Raw genomic sequence first — 21,394 nt, forward strand, 5'->3', positions numbered from 1 at the left:
CTTGGGAGACTGAGGTTGGAGGATCACTTGAACCTGAGAGGTGGAGGCTGCAGTGAGCCAAGGTGGCGCCACAGGACTCTAGCCTGGGTGACAGAGCGAGACTCTGTCTCAATAAAAAATGAAATACAATAAAAAATTCAAGTCCAGTCTAAATAAAAACTCCTAATTCTCATTTACTTCACAAGTTTTCCCATCCCCCTAGTTCAAGCCTGGCCCAGGGACAGGACCTGCAGGGGAAGGAAGAAGGTGTACGCCCCCCAGCCCCACCCTGCTTCACCCTATTCTACTTCCTCCCCAACTTCTACCCGGACAAGATCAATGAGAGGAAATGGGAGACAGTGCTTCGTGCCTGTGTGTTTGTTCACTTGGCTGTTGCTGTTTGTTGTCTCTACTAGCAAATGCCCTCTGTTATGGCAGGATATATCTTCCAAATGCTGCCTATTTCTCTCCTGGAACATCTGTGGAGCTTGTGGAGCTTCCACGTGATCCTTCTGCTGAGGACCTCCCAGAAAGACCATGACCTCAGCTCAGATGCCGTGGCAGACGCTGAAGGCAGAGCAGCTGGAGGCTGTTGGCCAACTGCATTCTTCAACACTGAGCAGCAAGTTCTTTCTTGAAAGGAGACCTAAATGCACTTCGCAGCTGCCACGATCACCTATCTCTAGGGATCCAAAAATAGAGTATATTTTCAGAGGAGCATTGTTAGCCCGTTAGTTCTACGGCTTTTCCCCTCTCCTCCCTCAGTGAGAAGGGAAAAGGGTGCTTCCTTGTGCCAGCTCAAGCCAAGTGGAAGTGAAACCGGAAAAGTTCCCTTGTCCCCCTCGCAGGACATGCGATAAGGGTGTGGCTGTCTTCTTCAGTGTCCCGCTGCTCAAACCTCTAGGGGAGCATAGACGGGCAGGCTGTGGGGCTCTCGCCCGTGGCAGTGTCTAGCGGTGGATATTTACAGCTCCTGAAACCGCAGTGGGCGTGTGCTACTGTGTGCTCTTTTAGTTTTGCTGTCTATAGGCAGCTTGTGTTAATCAGCTCAGTTAGACCCTCTAACTCATCACAAGGACAGAGGGCTTTCTGTATCCCCGGTTCTTGCCTTGGTGTATGGAAAGAATTGGATCACACGTGGGTGTGGAGAATGAGTGCAAGGTTTTATTGAGTGAAAGTATCTCCCAGCAGAGTGGGGAGCCAGAAGAGTGATGGCTTTCCCCTGGAGTCAGCGGCCCAGGCTTCCCTCCGACTGCCCCAGCCACACTCTGCCTCCTTCCGCTGGTCGATGGTGTGCAGGTCTGCTCCGCTCGATGTCCTCTCAATGTCCAGCCGCTCCTGCCTTCTTCCACCGATGTGTGTCTGCCTGCTAGGGTTTGGGGAAGGTCGCGGAGTTTAATAGGCAGATGGGGGCGTGGCAGGCCAGGATGGTCTTGGGAAATGCAACCGTTGGGCGAGGAGGCAGGAGTGCCTGTCCCTACCTAGGTCCTAGGGCACAGGCCCCAGGGGTTGGAGTCCTAGCCAGGGACCATGCACTGCCCTTCCCAGCACTTCCTTGCCCCACTCCCGTATCAGAAGGGGACTCAGGAGAGATGCTGGTAGAGAGTAAGAGTCCTCGTCTCCCTGGACAGACATATGCCTGGTGCTACTGCAGGATTCTTTTACAACCATCGCTTCCCAACACACCTCTTGCACTCATAACTTCTCCTTGAGGTCTGCTCCCCAGAGGGTCCAAGCTGTCACAGTAACGGAGAAGAATCTCAGAACTGGTTTCCCCAAAGTGTGGTTAATGAAGCACTTTTAGCTAATCTCTTTTTATAATGTGTGAACACTTTCAACATTTTCCCCTCAGCTTTGAAACACGAACACTTAATATTCTGTTATGCACATATATTTATCCTATTACATACAGTATAAGTCAACTTCCACTAGATAATACTGTGGTAACCAAACTCAAAATATCTGTAGTTCAAGAAATGGGTAAAAGATTCCCTATTTAATAAATGGTGCTGGGAAAACTGGCTAGCCATATGTAGAAAGCTGAAACTGGATCCCTTCCTTATACCTTATACAAAAATTAATTCAAGATAGATTAAAGACTTAAATGTTAGACCTAAAACCAGAAAAACCCTAGAAGATAACCTAGGCAATACCATTCAGGACATAGGCCTGGGCAACAACTTCGTGACTAAAACACCAAAAGCAATTGCAACAAAAGCCAAAATAGACAAATGGGATCTAATTAAACTGAAGAGCTGCACAGCAAAAGAAACTATCATCAGAGTGAACAGGCAACCTACAGAATGGGAGAAAATTTTTGCAACCTACCAATCTGACAAAGGGCTAATATACAGAATCTACAAAGAACTTAAATGTATAAGAAAAAAACAAACGACCCCATCAAAAAGTGGTTGAAGGATATGAACAGACACTTCTCAAAAGAAGACATTTATGCAGCCAACAGACACAGGAAAAATGCTCATCATCACTGGTCATCAGAGAAATGCAAATCAAAACCACAATGAGGTACCATCTCACGCCAGTTAAAATGACAATCATTAAAAAGTCAGGAAACAACAGATTCCGGAGAGGATGTGGAGAAATAGGAACGCTTCTACACTGTTGGTGGGACTGTAAACTAGTTCAACCGTTGTGGAAGACAGTGTGGCAATTCCTCAAGGATCTAGAACTAGAAATACCATTTGACCCAGCAATCCCATTACTGGGAATATACCCAAAGGATTATAAATCATGCTGCTATAAAGACACATGCACACGTATGTTTATTGCAGCACTATTCACAATAGCAAAGACTTGGAACCAACCAAAATATCCATCAATGATAGACTAGATTTAAAAAATGTGGCACATATACACCATGGAGTACTATGCAGCCATAAAAAAGGATGAGTTCATCTCCTTTGCAGGGACATGAATGAAGCTGGAAAACATCATTCTCAGGAAACTATCACAAGGACAGGAAACCAAACACTGCATGTTCTCACTCATAGGTGGGAACTGAACAATGAGAACACTTGGACACGGGGCAGGGAACATCACACACCAGGGCTTGTTGGGAATTGGGGGGCTGGGGGAGGGATACCATTAGGAGAAATATCTAATGTAAATGAGCAGTTGATGGGTGCAGCAAACCAACATGGCACATGTATACTTATGTAACAAACCTGCACGTTGTGCACATGTACCCTAGAACTTAAAATATCCAGACATCACTGCCCTTTATCCCACAGGAAGAAGAAGAACGAGGCAAAGATAAAAACAACTGCTAGCTTTGGGTTTCATTAGTCAACTTGCTTCAGTCTGTCTTGTTTAGAGAGATTTATTGGGAGTCTTTCCCAATGACTTTCATTTCCATCTCATTGGCTACCCCTCTCTGCAAGGAAAGTTGGGGTGTATTATTTACCCACCACTTCCAATGGTATTCTGTTATTAAGGAGTCAGGATAATTTGAATATTGGGTGGTCAACTAGCATTTTCTGCCACTCCAACAAAAGAGAGAGATCTATAAATATTTAGAACATGCGAGACAGACTGAAGCACGCTGACTAATGAAGCCCAAAGAGAAAACAGTCTAGAATGTTCTGTGGCTGTTGCAAAGATGGTGGAAGCCAATCTACCTAACAGAGCCCTAGGAGGTTTCTGGGCTCAGAGTCAGCAACCGAACCCAGGGCAGAAGTCAGAAGTGTGCTGAAAAGAGAGTAATTGCATGAATACCTGCATACGAACAGCAACCCTGCTGGTACCATCTTCTCCATTCCTGTCCAGAGTGCTGAAAAGAGAGTAATTGCATGAATACCTGCATACGAACAGCAACCCTGCTGGTACCATCTTCTCCATTCCTGTCCGGAGAACAGGCAGTCAGTATTTACCCCTAGGCAAAACAAAACAAAACCCGAAGATGCTGAACAAAATATTCAAAGAGAGCTAAGACTCTGGTTCACAGGTTGGCACTGAAGGATTCAGCCTTCTTCAGTCCCGTCTGTGGACAGCCTGCAGCCCTCTTCCTACCCACCTTACCCAGAGCTCTGAATGTGAAGCCTACCCAGTGGAGACACCGTGCCTGAAAATAGACAATGCAGTGGAAACCCTCACCAGGCTCCCCACTCTTCCCGTCTTATCTAGAAGCAGACAATTGAGGCTTACCAGATGTGTGAGTCTGTTTTGCATTGCCATAAAGGAATGCCTGAAACTAGGTGATGTATAGGAAAGAGTTTATTTGGTTCACAGTTCTACAGGAGGTCCAAGCATGGCACCAGCATCTGCAAGGCTTCTGGTGGGGCCTCAGGAAGCTTTTAATGACAAAGGGAAGAAGAGAGGAGCAAGAGAAAGAGCGGAAGCTGCCAGGCTCCTTTAAAAAACCAGCTCTTATGTGAACTGCCAGAGCAAGAACTCACTCGTTACGATGGGGATGGCACCAAGCCATTCAAGAGGGACCTACCTGATGACGCAGACACCTCCCACCAGGCCCCACGTCCAACTTTGGAGATCACATTTCAACGTGAGATTTGGAGGTGCCGAACATCCGAACTATACAACCAGGCAACTGAGGGACTAAACTCCTGAGCGAGGCACAATGAGGTGGGTGACATCACCCTGAGGGCCAGGCTTTAAGTGAAAGTCCTGCAGGCTAAGTCATGAGCCTCCCAGTTCTATTGTACTCATGCAACAAGTAGGGGTTGCTGTAAAACTGGAACACACAATCACAAAAGAATGCTGATGAATTTCAAAATTCCACCTACCACCAGTGTAAGTAGTAAGTCCTGGCAAGAGGGTGGTGGCCTGGGGTGCTGAAAACGAAAGCTTCGTACTGAGCAGTTGAAAGATAACGTCTAATGTTTCTAAGTGAATAAACAGAGGTAAGTATATTTATTCTAGAGTTAGGAAGGTAACCACAAAAAGGGCTGTATAAAGAAACTGTTAGAAGAAAAACAAAAAAGTTCTCTCTGAGTTGGGGATTTCAGGAGAGCTGGGAGGCCATTCTCTTCCAATGTAATTTGCTCGGTACTGTTTGATCTGGTGCTACACACGTGTACTACTTTATTAAAAACAAATGGAAAAAAGCAAATAGGATGATTGTGTCTCTAGTAATGAAGCCTGGAAATTCAGTCGCACCGTAGGCATCAAAGGCATGCTTATTAAGACTCAACAGGATTGGTAAGTTCCTAGGAGACACAGCCACCTGGTCAGAAACAATCCAAGACAGAAACACTTGGAGCCACTGTACAATAAGAGCAAACACTTAGTGGCGCTTACTGGATGCAAGGCTCTCTTGTGAGATATGTATTTGCCTATCTTCTCTAATTCATATAACAACTCTAGGACTTAGGTGTGTTTACAGCATCATCTGTGTTTTACAGAGGAGGAAACTAAAGCAGAGAAATAAGCGTCCCCAAGTCCACAGGCTTAGCAAGTGCTGTGATCAAATTTTAATATGGTCAGTCTGCCTGCAAAGCTACAACCTTAACCGCTGGGCAGTGTTGCATGTAAGCTAGTGCCCCAAACATTATCTAAGAGAATACTGGGCCATAACAATAGTGGGAGGTGAGTCCTACATTCTGTAATTACAGTTAAAGTCACATTGCCGGGTGTGGTGGCTCATGTCTGTAATCCCAGCATTTTGGGAGGCTAAGGCAGGTGGATCATGAGGTCAGGAGTTCGAGACCAGCCTGACCAACATAGGGAAACCCCATCTCTACTAAAAAACAAACAAACAAACAAAAAAACAAAAACAAACAAAAAAAAACACACAAAAATTAGCCGGGTACGGTGGCATGCACTTGTAGTCCCAGCTACTCGGGAGACTGAGGTGGGAGAATCGCTTGAATCCAGGAGGCAGAGGTTGCAGTGAGCTGAGACAATGCCATTGCACTCCAGCCTGGGTGACAGAGTGAGACTCCGTCTCAAAAATAGTAATAATAATAAACATAAAATAAAGTCACATCATTGGCATTCATTTATTTTGGGGGGGAAGGGGACTGATTGTTTTGCCCAAGAAACAGCAGCCCTTGCTCTGCCCACAGCATACACCATCTACGATGTGGTCATTTAGGGAATTCCACGGACTTATGCAACTTGATTTCTTGTACAAAGTTTTATACTGCGCACTGAGAGGCAACGTGCCTATGAGGGATAAGCATTGAGCTGGGAGCCTCGACTCTCTCATCCCTGAGTTGCACATCACCCTGAGCAGGTCACCAGCCTCTAGAGGCTGAGTTTTTGTATTTGTGAGAGGAGAGAGTGCACAACTTGCCTCTGGGCTGTAGTATGGATGTCATAAGGAATTTATGGAAAGGGCCTTGTAAACTGTGACTGTCTATTACGAAACGAAAGATGTCAAAATGCTATTTTCTTCAGGTCATTACCACGATTGGGAACCTTTATTGGATCCTCTCTAAGGCCCCCAATAAAGCCCTACCTTCACCAAGCTACCAAGCTCACAGGTCCTCCCCACTCTGTTGTTTCATCCAATCTTTTTTTATTCTCTCTCTCTCTCTCTTTTTTTTTCTAAAGACAGAGTTTCAGCCGGGCATGGTGGCTCATGCCTGTAATTCCAGCACTTTGGGAGGCTGAGGCAGGTAGATCGTGAGGTCAGGAGTTCGAGGCCAGCCTGACCAACATGGGGGAAACCCTACCTCTACTAAAAATATAAAAATTAGCCGTGCGTGGTGGCATATGCCTGTAATCCCAGCTACTCCAGAGGCTGAGGCAGGAGACTCGCTTGAAGCTAGGAGGCAGAGGTTGCAGTAAGCCGAGATCGTGTCACTGCACTCCAGCCTGGGCGATAGACTCCATCCCAAAAAGAAGAAGACAGAGTCTCACCCTGTTGCCTAGGCTGGAGTGCAGTGGCATGATCTCTGCTCACTGCAACCTCTACTTCCTGGGTTCAAGCGATTCTCGTGCCTCAGCCTCCTGAGTAGCTATAACTACAGGCACACACCAACACACCCAGCTAATTTTTGTATTTTTAATAGAGACCCGGTTTCACTATGTTAGCCAGGCTGGTCTTGAACTCCTGGCCTCAAGTGATCCGCCCACCTTGGCCTCCCAAAGTACTGGGATTACAGGCGTGAGCCACCGTGCCCAGCTTCTTCCAGTCTTTTTCTTGTCTCCAGGACTACTCATCTTCATCCCCACTTTGCCTCACTCAAATTAAACCCTGAATCCTCTGTGGTTTCTGTCAAATCTTGCATTATTTAACCATTGTCTCTGTTTTATAATTTAATTATAGAGGCCCCAACCAAGGGAAACAAACATTCTGAGAACTTGTGATTTCCTCAAATAAGAAGAGCCTTACAGCAGATTACATTTCCCATAAAATGCAAACTCACACTAGAACAAGCAACCCACTAAGATGTCCATGGCCAGTGTCGGGCTGGCTTGGCTCACCAGCCTAAGGAACTTGTTCCTGTTACCAGAAAGCAATGCTCAGGGCAAACCATGGCTCCTCATGGACTCTTGCCAAGAGTTGAAACCTTGAGGGTTAAATCCTACCACATTGCAATCCACTAGGAGCAGGTAGGTTCTGTCCCAGTTGTTCCTGACCCAGGCTGGGGCTGTTCTTCTAGGGCAGTGGCTCTCCTATTTTTGGTCACAGGACCCCTTGACAACTCAAAAAAAAGTACTGAGGACCCCAAGAGCTTTTATTAATGTGGGGCACACCTATCAATACTTACTGTATTAGAAATTAAAACTGAGAACTTTAAAAAAAAGTATGTATATTTCATTTTTTAATTATAATAATAAACCTATTACTGATAAACTCAAAAACATTTCTATGAAAAATAACTCTATTTTCTGAAACAAAAATACCATGAGGAAGATAGCATTGTTTTTTGATTTTTGCAAATCTCTTTCATGTCTGGTTTGATTGAGAAAACTAGGTTCTCCTCTTTGCTTCTGCATTGAGTTAGGTTCATTATCGCACACTCTGTCGCCTGGAAAATGCCACTGTTCACATGTGAGAAAGTGAGAGTGAAAAAAGACAGATAACATCTTAGTATTATTAGGACCTTAGTTTTAACCCTGATGATCCCCTCAAAGGTCTCAGGGACAATCAGGGGTCCCTGGACCATGTTTTCAGAACAGCTACTTTAAAGAGAGTTTGGAAACAGAAGGACCGTTTCTGATTGTCCCATTTATGAGCAGAGAGAGGTGCCCAGGTGTCAGAATGACCTATACAGCCCTAGATGGTTCTACACAGGAAAGAACTGCCCAGCCCAAAACAACAGAGTGCCCAGAAAGGAAGCTAGATTAGTTCCTGCGGTAGGTGATCTGGACTTCTGCATATTTGCCCAGCATAACTTTGTAAGAGCTTAATAAACCTTTTTACGTTTGTTAAATGAAAATAGTAGAACCAAATTGCAGATGAAATGGCTCACCTAATCATCCAAATCAGATAGCTTTCATCATGCAGCGTTTTAACTACCACAGACTGTGTAAGAGAAATTATTGCATGTCCCAGGCAATGCCTAAGAAACTGCTGTTTGTAACCCAAACAGTCTGGCAGTGGTTAATCACACGGCTTTCCTCATTTTCTGTTGTAAACTTCTGCTGGACCTATGACCAGCTATCTGTGCGAGATGGCAAGCCTTCCCTACCCCACAGGAAGGAGCAGATCTGATGGGGCTCCCTGATTAGGATACCGAGGGAACAGGCAGCACTCTGTAAACCTTAGTGGACAATGTATAAGATAAGCTGTGATAGGCTAGCATCCCTGCAATTTGGTGTTTAAAACCCCACAGTAAGTCATAAATCTGACTTGGTGTGGAATTGGTGGAATGAACAGGGATGTCGGGATCTGATTGTAGCCTGGAAGCCCCTGCTTTCTGAGGACCACACTGGAGGTGCACTCAGGATTCAGAAGGGTAGATCCTCCCACCCAGCCTCCCTCACCAGCTCCCTGGAGGTAACCAGTAGCTTTTCTCCTTTTGATAGTGTTTGTCATCAAGTCAATTTTACTAGTTGTTTGCTCTTTTTTGCATCCTGATTAACCTCCTCAGAACCTTGCCATTATCAAGTCTCTCTGTTGTTCAAAATGTTCAGTGCATCCTGTTGGCACATTGTATAAATATGCCATAGTTGTTTATACATCACCCTTTGATGACTGTCTAGGCCGTGTAAAATTTTCTGCAATTATGAGCACTGTTCCTAATGCAGTTTCCAGCCTGGTATTCAAGAGCCTCCATGCTGTGTCACCTATTAGGTTTCTTTACATCAGGCTCCACCCTTTGTAATCCTCTGCTTCAGCTGTGCTCCTGCGCCTGTGCCCACCCATCCATGCCTCTGTTCCTTTTCCTCAACATCACTAAAGGATCCTCTCACTTGTGGTCCCTGCGACTTGGGAGGCTGAGGCAGGAGGATCTCTTGAGCCCAGGACTTTGAGGCTTCAGTGAGCTATGATGGCACCACTGTACCCAGCCTGGGTAAAAGAGCAAGACCCTGACTCTAAAAAAAAGAAGAAGAAAAAAAAAAGCATCCTCTCCAATGGCTCAGTACTCATTGGTCCTGTGTAAGAGCGGCCCTCTCACTACAGCCTGACTGCGTGTTCGTATTCCCTTTCTTTCTCCTGTGCCATTTGGGGAAATAAATTTTTTTATTTCATTTAATTTTGATTTTTATTACTAGTGAGACTAATGATTCTTCCCGACTCACATTTGTGAAGCATTTACCATCGGTGCCATGCCGTGGCACTTACTGCCTTGAAACGTTTTTGTGTATATCCTGTTTCCACAAGTGGATTAATAAAGTAGACTGAGTGGGGTGGCTCAGGCCTATAATCCCAGCATTTTGGGAGGCCGAGGAGGAAGGATCGCTTGAGGTCAGGAGTTTGAGACCAGCCTGGCCAACATGGCGAACCCCTGACTCCACTAAATATACAAAAAATAACTGGGTGTGGTGGTCTGCCCCTGTAATCCCAGCTACTCAGGAGGCTGAGGCAGGAGAATCGCTTGAGCCCAGGAGGTGGAGGTTGCAGTGAGCTGAGATTATGCCACTGCACTCCAGCCTGGGCAACAGAGTGAGACTCTGTCCCAAAAAATATATATAAAATAAAATAAGTAAAAATTTAAAATTTAAAAATAATACAGTGACCTGCAGTCAGGAATAGTCTCTCGGAGAGTCTTAAATGGAAGGGAGATCCCTGAAGCATCAGCTCAATTCAGTCAATATCTGCTGGCTGTCATTTAACACAAAATGTATTAAGTATTGAAAGTATACTTTTTAAAATTAAAAACGTCTTAATATTCTCCTGTAGATTGAGTTATCCCACCCAAATGAAAACAACTCATAAAAAGGAAAAAAAAATCAGTGCAAATAGATTTTTTAAAAATGTTTTAAAAGGGTAGAAGTTATCTCTAATCTCAGGCACTCCAGTTCTTTTTGAATGAAAGCAACTTCATCACTGACGATTCACACCTTGTAAAATTCTCCCACAGAAGTGTGCGTGGCCCATAGACACCCTTTTCTCAGGTGAGTGAAAGAGTTGAGAAGAGAGACCAGCGTGACAGTTCCACCGTGTCTGGCAAAGCCCCCCGGTGTCCCTACCCACACACGGGCACTCCTCTACCCCAGACAGAGATCTGGCCAAGCATAACCACCTACCTCCCTCTATCTGTAATTTAGGGAAACTGCTGCTGCCTCTCAACCCTGGCCCTGCAAAGGACTGCTTGCAGCAAACTCTTGAGCACATACTGGAAAAGGAATAAAAATCACCACCCAGAGATAACTACTAATAATATTTCACAGAACTTTCCAAATACTGCACATGTGCACACACACATCCCATGTTGGGGCTCACATCGCGTATACAACGTGAGACAAAATTATAATATAATAATAATATCTGCCACCTAGGGCTGCTGAGCTTAAATGAGGTGATGCGTGCAAAGTGTTCTAGCAGCACCAGCACACGGAAAGGAGTATGCAACTACAAACTGTCAGATTATACAGTGCCACACAGTTCTCCGTTCTCCATCTTACCTTTGAACTTTACATTTTATCATGATCCTATGTTTTTAAATATCCCTTGAAAATATTGTTTTTGATGTCTATATAAGTCATATATTCTATTTTTAAAATATATCGCTTTTTTTTTTTTAAGACAGGGTCTTGCTCTCTCACTCAGGCTGGAGTGGAGTGGCGCAATCATAGCTTGCTGCAGCCTTAAATTCTTGGGCTCAAGCGATCCCCAACTTCAGCCTCTGGAATAGCTGGGACTACGGGCGTATAGCACCATGCCCAGCTAATTTTTTCTTTCTTTATTTCTTTCCTTTTTTTTTTTTTTTTTTTTTTGAGACAGGGTCCCGCCCAGGCTGGAGTGCGGTGGCATGATATTGGCTGACTGCATCATAAATAGAACTATCATATAATCCAGCCATCCCACCCCTGGGTATATTTCTAAAGGAAACGAAATCAGTACGCCAAAGAGATGTCTGCAGTCCCATGTTGATTGCAGTGTTAGTCACAACACCCAAGATATGGAATGAACCCATCAGTAGATGAAAGGATAAAGGACATGTGATACATATATGCAATGGAGTAGTATTCAGCCTTAAAAAAGAAGAAAATCCTGTCATTTGCAACAACATGGATGAGCCTAGAGAACCTACTAAATGAAATAAGCCAGGCATAGAAAGACAAATGCTGCATAATCTCTCTTATGTGTGTAATCGAAAAAAGTCAAATTAAAAAAAAATGTCAAGCAGAGAATAGAATGGTGGTTGCCAGGGACTCTGGGAAGTAGCAGGGGTCGGGGTGGAGGGGAGGGGATGGGGAGAAGTTGGTCAAAAGGTACAGAGTTTCAGGTAGACAGGTGTAAGTTCTAGGGATCTATTGTACAGCATGGTGACTGTAGTTAATACTATATTGCATGCTTAAAAATGGCTCACCAAAAATGTTCTCACCAAAAAAAATGATGTTTGGATATGTTAAACAGTTTGATTTAATCATTTTGACGTGTGTGTGTGTGTGTATACATCAAAACATCATATTATATACCATATACAATTAATATATACAATTTTTGTCAAAGAAAAAAGGCACATGACCAATATAATCATAAAAGTTTAGTCTAACTAGTAATAAAAATCAAAATTAAATGAAATAAAAAATTTCTTTCCCCAGATCGCAGCGTTGCACTCCAGCAACAGGGCAAGACTCTGTTTCCAAAAAAAAAAAAAAAAAAAATTCAGAAGTCAGGGAAAGGGAGAAGCCTTCAATGGCCATTTCAAACTGGAAGGTTATCTTAATTGCCACTCCCTCTATAAGGCTTTTTTGATGTCCCCTAAACCATGCATTCTCAACGGAGGCTATATCCCCCAAAATGGGGTGCGAATTGGTTCTTAGGAGGTGGCAAAAATCTTTATTCTTTTTATGTACGGAGCACAGATCTACATACAGTATACACCGATACACAACCTATCTATGTTCGTTGCATTTTATGGGGTGAGAGGTGATGAGATGAAAAACTGTCTAAAGAGAAGGGACAGTAGCAGCAACCCAGAAAAAGGGTTAGGCCCCCGAAGTCTGGGGCCTAAGCGGACGTGATGCTCCATCCTTTCAACCTGTGCAGCACGTGGTTCTTCCCTCCAAGCGTGTCGTATTCTGTCCCTGTGACCTGCTCCCTTTGGCAGGTTCTCCCCTGGGTCCCCGGTTACTGGTGGCGCTCCCGGCCGGCCGGGTGCCCGCCGCAGAGCAGGCACAGCGCGCAGCCATTGCCGAGTCCGGGCCGGCTGCGGACCACTGGCCGCTGCAGCCACGAGGGGCGCGCTTCCTCCCCAGAGAATCCCGGGGTCACGCGGCCTCGCCCGCCCCCTCCCTCGCGCCGGGGCTCGGCCTCTCCCCTCGCGATGGCCGCCGGGCACCTCGGCCGCTTCCGCCGCCTCCTCGGCACGCCCCGCCGCTGCTCTGCCAGTGCTTGGGGTGGCGACACCGAGGGTGGCGAAAGCCGCTGCCGGCTCCGCGGAAATCTGTACACACCGCGGCGAGGTCTGAGTAACTGGGTCTCTGTGGCGCAATCGGTTAGCGCGTTCGGCTGTTAACCGAAAGGTTGGTGGTTCGAGCCCACCCAGGGACGGCCAGTGCTTCTTTTCCCGAGACAATATTTACGAGATGGTTCATTTTAAAACTGCAATAGTGAGATTTTTAATCGAATAGGAGCATGACGCTACAACGTGTTTAGGACAAGGACAGGCAAATATCATCTTAATGTGTGGTGCATAGTGGCTGGGCCCAAGGGACAGGCTGTGTCTGCACTGCAAGCCATGGTTTGGTGATTTTATTCCTACCACTTATCCAAGGGAAACTTGCACGTGTGCTTCAGGAGACCTTCCCAATAATGCTCACAAATGGCAGTCTTTGAAATAGCAAAACATCAACTCAATTGCTCATTGACCTGTGAATTTATAAATTCCATTGGTGACTCTCAGAAAAATCTGGCACCACCGAAAAGCAAGTGTAGTTATTTCAGATTGCCTTCTTTGCTTCCAAAAGCATGAGCAGCCTTCCAGATGAAAACGTGTAGAGGAGTCATTTTAAAGCATATGGAACCTTACCATCTTAAGAAACTATTTATTCAGTTAAGATCTGTTACAGCTTTTGGACAACGGATTTAAATCTAGGGAAAAATGTTAATGTTTACCTTAGATTGCTGACAGAATTAACCCTGAAATTAGACTCCAGCAGAAAGTGTACGGATTCCTGTTACAAGCTCTTGAATGACATATTTTCAACTCTGGTCTAACAGAGGACACATATTTTTCAAGCAGAATATTCACATAAGACTTTAAGTAAAGACAGAAACACACATAATATGATCACATGATGATTTAATTTATTTCTACTAAGATTCAGGTCCTATGGTAGGTGCTTTGTCTCTGGGATCTACTTACCTCCAACAGAACTTAGAGGCCTGGAAGAAAGAGTAGTTAACAGAGTCACTAGGCTGTCTTTAAGGGAATGCCTTGGCAAATGTTTGCTGATAGTTATCAATCAAATAATTGTTGATAACACAATACCCTCTGTTGTTTAGTTAGTAGCCCTGGAGAAAGAGATACAATGTTGTGCTTACGGTGGAATTCCAGGCAACAGAAAAAGTAGCTCTCAAAAATTTTCTTGGAGGCTGGACACGGTGGCTCACACCTGTAATCCCAATACTTTGGGAGTCCGAGGTGGGTGGATCACCAGGTCAGGAGTTCAAGACCAGCCTGGCTAACATAGTGAATCCCTGCCTCTATTACAAATATAAAAATTAAATAGGCAGGCCGGGCGCGGTGACTCACACCTGTAATCCCAGCACTTAGGGAGGCCGAGGCCGGCAGATCACGAGGTCAGAAGATCGAGACCATGCTGGCTAACGTGGTGAAACCCCGTCTCTACTAGAAAATACAGGCAGTTGGCCGGTCGTGGTGGTGGGTGCCTGTAGTCTCAGCTACTCAGGAGGCCAAGGCAGGAGAATGGCGTGAACCCAGGAGGCGGAGCTTGCAGTGAGCTGAGATCACGCCACTGCACTCCAGCCTGGGCGACAGAGTGAGACGCCATCTAAAAAAAAAAAAAAAATTTTAACCAGGCATGGTGATGCACACCTGTAGTCCCAGCGGGAGGCTGAGGCAGGAGAATCACTTGAACCTGGGAGGTGGAGGTTACAGTGAGCTGAGATCGTGCCACTGCACTCCAGCCTGGATGACACAGCAAGGCTCTGTCTCAGAGAAAAAAAAAAGACAGTTCCTAGGTAGGAATCTTTCTGATGCCCATCAAATTCCAAACGTCCTATCTACACTTCTGGGTATCTTATAGTGGAAACAACACAATGAGGAGAAATTAGGTCATAAGATAATGTATGTATTGTTCAAACCTAGTTTCACATTTCAAGATGCAGGGCATAATATTTGCTATCACTACAATTACAGGGACTTAGAAAACATGCCCTTCCACTTTGAAGCTGAATATATTTACCCTAGGTGACAAGCTCCTTGGGGGCAGAGATCATCTTCTGTTATAAATGATCATGTTTAGGCTCCAAGGGATTTCCTTCAGGATACATTTCAAATTCTTGAGCTTAGCAAAAGGACTTGTATGGTCCACACCCTAGTCTCCTACCATGTTCCTTCATGAAAGCTTCACACAGTTACATGCAGTTACCAAGGGCTCCCTGAATGACCCACGCAGGCTTACACGCCCCACTTTGATGCCTCTCCTTGCTCTGCCCTTGTCCACCTCTGCCCCACTTACCTGGGAGACATCCACTGAGACGTCACCTTCTCAGGGAACCTCCCCTGAGGCTGCTTCGATCTGACGTAGACACTCCTTCTCCCAGCAGTCACCACAACCCCCGGAAATAGTGAGCTGCTTGTCACCTGCACTGAGACGAACTCCTTGAGAGTAGGGACCAGTTCTGCATTCACAGCACTTGCCCCTCTAGCACAGACCTGTCCCCTAGCACATGCTCAGTGCAGAGGCACTCTCTGCCTTCCCAGGGTATGGTTCACAGATGGACAACCAGATAAAAATGCATCTGATGGAGTGTCAGCAAGTCAGCCACAGAATAATGTTCACAGGCCGCGAACTCAGCGGCCAACATAGACTGGGGCTGTGAGTCTTCATGGAAGATTTGAAACAACCCTGAGAGATGTGGACAGGCAGGCGAGAGCCACTTAAGGCCAAGGAAAATTCAAGACAAAATGAGAGTGGAGGGTAAGAAATGAACATAACCAGTACATAGGACAAGTGTACTTCAAGAAGGTGCAGGGGAAATGTTCTTAGCTCCTGGAAGGTGCTTGAATACCTAGGATGTGGCTAACTTTACCCCATAAAGGAAGGGAGTAACTTATTAGAGGTTTCTGTTTCAGGGTTGAATGAAATAATATTATTTTAGGTGATTGGTGTGGCAACAGTGTAGGGCAAATAGTAGATCAGAGACTAGTTAGGAGGAAATTTTATTTCCAAGGAGGTGCAATGAGGCTCTGGGCTCAAATGGGCCTGGAGAAGGCAGTGTGGGTGGAATTCAAGGGAAAATTGGGCAAGTCTTGGGGACTGCAGCAGGAGGGAAGTGTCTATGGTGATGCTTACATTTAGAGCCTTGCTAACGCTACTAATAGGAATTCAAAATCTGAAAGGGTCTTAAAGAAACCTAGGAATAAATATTACAAATTGTCCAAACTCTTACCTTACCTTACATGTGGCTGATTCCCTACCATGGAGTTGCTCTGGAACCTAGAACCTAATTTCAGAAAGAATCTTTGGCTTTGAGGTGTTTTTTGTTTTGTTTTGTTTTTAATGCATAAAAAAACATCTTTCATTGGTTTCTGTTTTTCACTGAGATTTCATTTTAAGTTAAACTTCATTTATTGAAGTCAAATTGCCCAAGAGACTACCTTGTGGGTACATGGAGCCCTGTGAAAATACAAATGACAACCTGAAGACCCTCTCCCTAAAATATCCATATTCAGAGATGAGATTTTGTTCACAGTGTCCAAGAGAGTCACGGGCCCTCTAAAGCAGAGTTCTTGGCCCCCAGGTTTTGAAGACCTGGCTTTTACTTTATTTATTGGATTTACATTCTAACTACTGATAAAGGCCACAAAGCATGTCAAATCCGAAGTGTTTAGGTACAGAAAAATTACTGAACTGGAGTCTTTAAGGTAACACAAAAATTAAAAACCAGAATAGTTTAATACTATTGACAAGTCACAAAAAGAAACAAGTTTGATTTTTTTTTTTTTTTTTGGCTTAGTAATTAAGTAGGTCTATAAAATTAATAATAAAGGGGACAAAAAAAAAAAAAACCTACCTTGAGGTTTTAACACTTAATGCTTTATTGTTACAATCTGGAATGACCAGCTGGGAAGGGCTTTAATATATTGATCCTTTCAGAGTCACTTCCACAGAGATTTACTCCATCAGCAGATACCAATTTGCATTTTTTTTCCTTGTGAGTTACTTTAATGACACCCAGCAAATTGCCATATTTTAGTTACCTCTCACAGAAATGGAGCCATTTTTCACCATGCTTTTGTAGTAAAAACAAAACAACAAAAATTACTGTCTGTCAAAGATGACAAACTAGTTATTCCCAAACAGGTATATCAAATGAACACTTCAAAATAAGGAGATTCTGAATTACCTTAGCAATAAACTGAGCATATTATCATATGTGTGAATATGAGCATAATGATGGTTTATACTTAATTGAATGATATATTCACTTATACTTGAGTATAGGTCTAATCATTGGAATTCACTATAATAAATATCACATAGGGCCAGGCACGGTGGCTCACACCTGTAATACCTGCACTTTGGGAGGCCAAGGCGGGCGGATTGCCTAAGCTCAGAAATTCAAGACCAGCCTGGGCAACACGGTGAAACCCTGACTCTACTAAAATACAAAAAATTAGCCAGGCATGGTGGCGTGCACCTGTAGTCCCAGCTACTTGGGAGGCTGAGGCAGAATTGCTTGAGCCCAAGAGGCGGAGGCTGCAGTGGGCCAAGATCGCGCCACCGCAGTCCAGCCTGGGTGACAAAGGGAGACTCTGGCTCAAAATAAATAAATAAAAAATCACATAGGTGAAAATCTGCCATGGATAAGAGCCAATATAGAACTGAAGTTTAAAATATAGAATTTCTCTATTAATTACCAAGCACAGGGATTCTTTACACCACAAGCGCCACAACCAATGGGACACCAGTTTACAACTGCAAACATTTTGCTATCCTGCCGAACAGGGCTGGTTTATATTGCCTTAGGGCCGAGGGGAACATTCACTCTCAGGTGAGTTGTGGAGACACTTGAACCTCCTCAGCATATTTAGATACCATCAGCCTCCCAGCCCAGTAAAAAGACTTGTGAGAAAGAGAAAGCTGGCAAGAAGGATACTTTACCAAGCTTTTACATGCTTGCACTGCCTAAACAGGAAATGAGTGTTCGCTTTCGGATTTGAAGTATTCCATAGGGTTCCTTTTCTCCCTAGGAGCTCTGGCTTCTGTGTTAATCTACTGATTATTTTGAACTTCTCCAATACCAGATTTATCGTCACTGCAGTACTTTGCTATCCTGCAAATGTTAGTAAGTGCCTTTTCATGGATGTGTGGTACTTACAAGCATCCTAACGGGCTTTCAGCCGCCCTTGCTTCTTCCGTGGTTCCCTGAGGGAACACTGGCTGGGGAAGTAGGGATGTGAACCTCTTGGTGTTTTTGAAAAGCTGTCAAAACAGCAGAATTCCAACACATCGAGTGTAATACTTTAATTGGCTTTTACTAGCGATACATGAGTTGGGCAGCATCCCATCTATAAATAGAAGGGTACTTCAATGAGCTGAGCAGAGGAGATAGGTTTCATAGGCAGAAATAGACCAAAGAAAGCAGAAACCAAGAATAAAAGTAGATTGATCATTTCAAAGTTTCTTTCCTTGTAGGATTAAAGCAGAAGAGCCTCATCATGCTGGCCCAGGTTGACTGGGCCTCTTCTAATTGGTTGCTGTGAATCTTATGCTTTTTTTTGGAAAACCGACCTGTTTCAAAGTTCAATTTGAGTACATAGCACCTAGGACAAGTGAAGCCATTCAGGTTTGGTCTGTTCTTTGGGCCTAGGGCAGGAGCAAACTAATGGTCTCTTTAAATTTTACTCAATACAGCTAAAACAGACAGAGAAACAGTGCCAGATACGTTCACTGCGCAGGCCTGTTCAGAGTCCACGAACCGTGGGTGACTCTTTATACGTGGCAGGGGTGCCCAAACAGGCATTGCCTCTGAAAACAGCTCAGAATTTAGTCGTTAGTTTAATACAACTTTGGGATACTTTCTGTAATCCACCAGATTGGTTCCGCCTCTTCTACCGTGAACTCCCAGAGCATCCTCTTCCTCCAATGCCATAACACATGTCTTTTGGCCCTATGGCCTCTGACTATAGTCTTTTGGATTACAGCCTCTGACTCTAAGCTTGAAAAGGCTGTTCCATTTTGTGTTGATTTCTTCCATAGTATCCAGCAAAACTCTCTGGTCAATTGTATCTTTTACTTTTCTTACTCTTTTCCTGACAGTGCATGACCGTGATATGTTAGGTGGATGAAAGTTTGGCTAAAACTTAATAGACCTTCCTCCTGGCCTTTTTCCTTCTGAAAAATTGTTATTGAATCATTGTATTTACACTTTTAATTTGGCATTCAATAATAGATCACTGAAAAATTTTCCCTGATAATTTCAACGTATTATGGGAATTAAATGCAATAACAAATAACATTTGTTGGCTGGGTTGGTGGGTCACATTTTGTAATCCCAGCACTTTGAGAGGCCAAGGCGGGCAGACTGCTTGAGCCCAGGAGTTCAAGACCAGCCTTGGCAACATAATGAATTTCAGTATTTACCAAAAACACAAAAATTAGCCAGTTTCATAACCTGGTCTCAAACTAAATACATCAGTAGAATAAATGTTTTTAAATTTAAAAAAGTTATTAAATGTAGTATGAAAGATATGTGAATGGTGTATTCTAAATGGTTAAAGAATAGTGAAGGTTGTTCAGTAACTATTTGAACAATAAATTTACTATTTGGGGAAAAAATAGTACAAAATAGAAACTTCAGTGTTACACATCAAAATACATTACAAATAATTAAAGATTCATACACCAAAAGAGAAAGCAAAGGAAAAAAAAGAAACGTAGTTTCATTAGAAGATACATATTTTTTTTGGTGGAAACAATCTTGCTAAAAAACATGATGCCAGAAGGAAAAGAATATAAAATAATATTAAACTTCTACATGTTGAAACATTAAAAATGATGATCAAGCATAAACCAAAATTGCCAAATGACAGAGAAGATTTAATATCGTTACACCTAGAGCTGGCATAAATGAGATCCCATTTCAAGGACCCCAAGTCTGAAGGTAGGCCCACAGAGCTTCTCACACTTCTTGTTCAGACACACCCTGCGCCCAGTCTCTTTCTTCAAAAGATTCCTTGCCTTGCCTTTTAAACTGCCCAGGAGGCCAATCCCAAGAGAGATACAACAATTAGAACTCAGCCTCCCCCGCCTGGGTGTGGTGGCTCACGCCCATAGTCCCAGCACTTTGAGAGGCAGGTGAATCCCCAAAACCCTCTCACCAGGAGATCCGTCATAAGTTGCACTCTTTTCTTTGTTGTTGTTGTGGTTGTTTTTGAGACAGGGTCTCACGCTGTTGTCCAGGCTGGAGTGCAATGGCACGATCTCAGCTCACTGCCACCTCCACCTCCCAGGTTCAAGTGATTCTCTTGCCTCAGCCTCCTGAGTAGCTGAGACTACAGGTGCGCGCCACCACACGCGGTTGATTTTTGTACTTTTCGTAGAGATGGGGTTTTGCCGTGCTGGTCAGACTGGTCTCCAACTCCTGGCTTCAAGCAATCTGCCTGCCTTGGCCTCCCAAAGTGCTGAGACTACAGGCATGAGCCACTGCACCCGACCTAAGCTGCACTCTTGTTGATCTCTGTCACCCTGTGAAGACTGAACCTCCCAGAAATTGAAGCCTAGACCTAACCTTGCCCCCTGACCCTCCCATGGTGCCTTTTGGAATGTGTGGTCTGTCCTTAATCCCACTGTCCCAGATTTTTTCTGCCAACAGTTCCTTCCCTGCCCTCATGCTAAGTGGAACCTGAATATTCGCTGAATGTCCCTCTACAGCCCTGGCCAGTGGTGACTGTCTTATCTCCCACATTCCACATACTGTTGGGCCTGGAGATCAGAGAGGTTCTTCCCTGTCGCCATTTCAGCCACTCCCTCCCCTGCCCACTCAACCCTCCAGTGGCTCTGAAGCACTTTGGACTGAACCCCTGCCCCTGCTCCTTTGACGGTCATCTGCTGTTTTCATGGCATTCTGCCTGTCCTTGAGGATTTTTGCTCTGGTTCACTGTATATTTCTTTCTGCTAGGGCCACTGCTGCCATTTAGATCACTTTGCCTTGCACAGACACAATCCATGTGCCATCCCGACCTCTTGGTGCCTCTTTCTCCTCATTTTCCACAAATTCTTGCCAACTCTGGCCCTGCAGTTTCCTTGTCGTACTTCCGACTTTGTCATCACCTGTAACCTTGCTATCTCTGGAAGCTTAATTTCAAGCACACTACTTTCTAGTCAGCTTATTCCTCCACAAGTGCCTCTCTGCCATTCTTTGAACCTTGCTCCAATCCACTGAGCTCTGCCACCACTCAGCAGACAGCCACTTCCTGTGTTCCTTACTAATCCATCCCTACAATCATTACCCTTGCAGGAAGCTTTAGTTCCTTTTCTCCTCTATCTCCTTGTCCCATTTGCCTGACAATTCCTCTACGCTGGCTGAAACTAACTTCACACTTACTCTCTCTGTCCTGCACCTGAGCAGTTAAATACGACTAGAGAAAAACAAACCACCATCTTAGCTGGTCTCCATTAA

General features: G+C 44.4%; 1 non-coding gene across 1 annotated transcript; it reads left to right on the top strand.

The window, feature by feature from the left end:
- The first annotated feature begins 12,998 nt into the window (after positions 1-12,998).
- Positions 12,999-13,072, top strand: TRNAN-GUU. The gene has a single exon. It is a non-coding gene; the product is annotated as a tRNA-Asn (tRNA).
- Positions 13,073-21,394: the final 8,322 nt, after the last annotated feature.

The sequence above is a fragment of the Piliocolobus tephrosceles genome, chromosome X, assembly GCF_002776525.5.
Source record: "Piliocolobus tephrosceles isolate RC106 chromosome X, ASM277652v3, whole genome shotgun sequence".
NCBI classification, from domain to species: Eukaryota; Metazoa; Chordata; class Mammalia; order Primates; family Cercopithecidae; genus Piliocolobus; species Piliocolobus tephrosceles.